The sequence below is a fragment of the Panthera tigris genome, chromosome E2 (assembly GCF_018350195.1).
Source record: "Panthera tigris isolate Pti1 chromosome E2, P.tigris_Pti1_mat1.1, whole genome shotgun sequence".
In the NCBI taxonomy this organism is placed as follows: Eukaryota; Metazoa; Chordata; class Mammalia; order Carnivora; family Felidae; genus Panthera; species Panthera tigris.
Window position 1 is genome coordinate 11,192,374 of NC_056674.1, and position 3,197 is coordinate 11,195,570.

Here is a 3,197-nt window from a genome sequence, read left to right on the forward strand (position 1 = left end):
CGCCCAACACTGGTTTGGCACGGAGCAGGGTTCTGTTCATTTTACTGGGTACTTTTAATGTATCAGGCCCTGGGCTTGGCAGTGCTAGGGGTCCCGGGGCCCTGCCCCCTTGGAACTCCCAGCCCCGGCATAGACCCAAATAGGGAGACAGACTAACAGAAGGCAAGGTAGGAAGAGAAACACAAAGAAAGAAGAAGGAATCAGAAAGACAGAGGTTACTGCAGTAGCAGTAATAATAATTATAGTAAGAACAGTAGGTACCAGACATTGGTCATTTCACACACGTGCCATCTCATTTAATCCTCGGAACAGACCTGCGGCAGAGGCAGAGGTATTCCCATCTCCATCTTCCCGATGAAGAAACTGAGGCTCAGAGAAGGGAGGTAACTTGCTCAAGGCCACGTAGCTCATAAGTGATGGATCAACAACCCATTTCCAGACAGAGACACAGAGGGAGACAGAGAAGAGAGAAGAGTGGCGAAGGAAGCCTGGAGGCAGAGAGAAAAGACAAAGCCACGCCGAAAGCCCTGCCCCCTCAGTCCTGGCAGAGCCCTCTCCTCCCCACTCCTGTCTTCCAGGCCTTTGACATCTCCCTGCAAAAGCACTTGTAATAAAACTGGCTCCATTAGTTGTACCCAAAAGCCACCGTGCTGAGCACTTGACAGGCCTGAGCTCACTGAACCTGTTTTTCTCCCCTGGGACTTGGGTGCTGGAATGACTCCCGTTTTGCAGAGAAGCAAAAGCTATTTGGCCAAGGTCACTGCGCTCACATGGATCCCGACCCGCCCTCGAGGGCTTATCTCTGTGTGTCACTCTCCGCCCCCACCCCCCCCACCCCCCAGCACATAACCTACCAGGCTAAATTCCTCTGCCCGTGGCTCCTCTCCCCTCCCCCAACACATGGAGCTTGCAGGATCTGAACTCTGGGCCCCCACTAGTGTCCCCTCTGGGGGCAGTCCATATCAGCCCGAAGCCTGTGTGGAGTTCTGTACCAGGAGTCTGACTTGCCCTCTCTTAGCGTCTGAGCTCACGGAGGTGGAGGGTGGGAGAAGTGGGAGTTGGGGAGGCAGGATATGTGGGTTCCTGCTTTGTTTCGATCAATAACACAACTAGCTGTGATCACAGGATGTTGATGGCCCACATCTACTTTGGTCATCGCTTTGAACCCATTATTGATCTTGGTGCTTTACACAGTGGGTGTTCGCTGGGAAATGAATAGAAGTTGCCATCATTTACGTGAGCCTACGTGTGTCAGGCACTGTACTCGTGTGTAATCTACATCTGTGACTCACGGAGGATACAGTACCAAACTGCAAACATCTTCCCACAGCCTTCTAGGCCCTGGAGTATCTGTGGGCCCATCTCCTCCCTGACCTCATCTACCCTCCGCTCTCCTCTCCCTCTGTGGCCCCAGCCCTACCAGGCTTCTTCTTGTTGCCCCAGGAACATGCCAAACTCATACCTACCTCTGGACCTTTGCACCTACTGATGCCTCTGCTCCGAAAGCTTCCCCCCCCCCAACTTCGTGCATAATTCCTTCCTTGTCATTCACAGCTCAGCTCAAATGTTACCTCCTCAGAGAGACCTACCCTGGCCCCACTCTCCCTGAATTAGCTTCACCCTCTTATCCTTGATCACATCACTCCTTATCTCTGTAATACAAGGTTCTGAAATTATCTTAGCCTGTTTCTTCATCTGCGAAATGGTGGTGAAAATAGGGCTGGCAGTGAAGATAACTGAGTGTTTGGCATGTAGTAAGGGCTTCATAAATGTTAGCTATTATTACTTATTTATTGTGTGCATGGTGGCTTACTTCCTCCATCAACCTGCAAGATCCATCAAGATCCCCTCCCCCTTTATTTATTTATAAATGTTTATTTTTACTTTTTTAGTTTATTTATTTTTGAGAGAGAGAGAGTGAGAGAGAGAGAGAAGGCGAGAGAGAGAGAGAGCACGAGTGGGGCAGAGAGAGAGAGGGAGAGAGAGAATCCCAAGCAGGCTCTGTGCCATCAGCTCAGAGGCTGACAGGGGGACCTCGATCTCACAAAACCCAAGATCCTGACCTGGGCCCACATCAGGAGTCAAGACGCTTAACCAACTGAGCCACGTAGGCGCCCCTGTTCCCCCCCTTTGCTAAATCAAAAGCCATTTTTGAATGAATGAGAGAGGCACGATATGACCGCCCACTTTCCAGATGTGGACATTGAGGCTCAGGGTCCCAACCAGAAATTGGCGGAGTCAGGATTTAACCCCAGGTCCATCTGATTCCAAAGCCCAGTGCTTTCAGGATAAGCCTGTGTGTCCTGAGGTAGGTCTCTTCCCGCTTTGGGTTCGCTTCTTCCTATAAAACGTGGTCTAGGTGCTGACCCTCAGTGGGGACTGGGGGAAGGTGGTCCACCATTCTTTAAATCCATTGTCAGGTTTTCTACCCTCCCCTCCTCCCCCAACATCAGAGCCGGCACGGACTGACACCGCCTGTGTTCCCGGAGTCACAGCTGGGCCTATGTCAAAACCCGGACTGGATAATGAAGTTGTGGGAGCTGAGGGCTGTAGGGGGGGAACTAAGGGGACCCTCCTCTCCCCCATAAGAAAGAGGAAGGAAGTGTTGGGGAGGGATATCAGACTTGGGGGGGAGGAGTCTAAACCCCGGGGCGGAGCTAATCCTATAAGAAGGCGGGGCCGAGGGCTCTGAGCGAAGTACTGTAGCTCTCGGAGGCTTTGGGGGCGGTGCCAAAGGCTCTTGGGGCCGGAATAGAACTTCAGCTCCCGCGGGATTCTGGGGGTGGAGCTAAGAGTTTGGGGGCGGGCCTACATCTAATAAACAAGGACTCGAAGAATAAGAGTTCGAGGGCGGAGCTGGTGGATATCTGGGCATATTTGAGGCTCTAGGGTCAGGCCCTGGTCTTGCGAGGGGGCTTTTGGGAAATTCAGCGAAAGATTAGGGAGAAGGTTTTGGGATTATGGGAGTGTCTTCCTCCACCCTATCTTCCTCTCACAGCCCGGGGCTGAGCTTTAGGCTGTAAAGCAGCGAAAGCCCTGCCCCTTCCAATCCTTCTGCATCCCTATTGGCTGAGGGGCCTGCGCGACAGCCTCTCATTGGTCCTGAACTGGCGAGGAGGGGGTCTAGAGAGAATGCGCGCAGACTGTGGGCGGGACCAGACGGTACCTAGGGGGATATAGGCTCAACCAATCCCAGT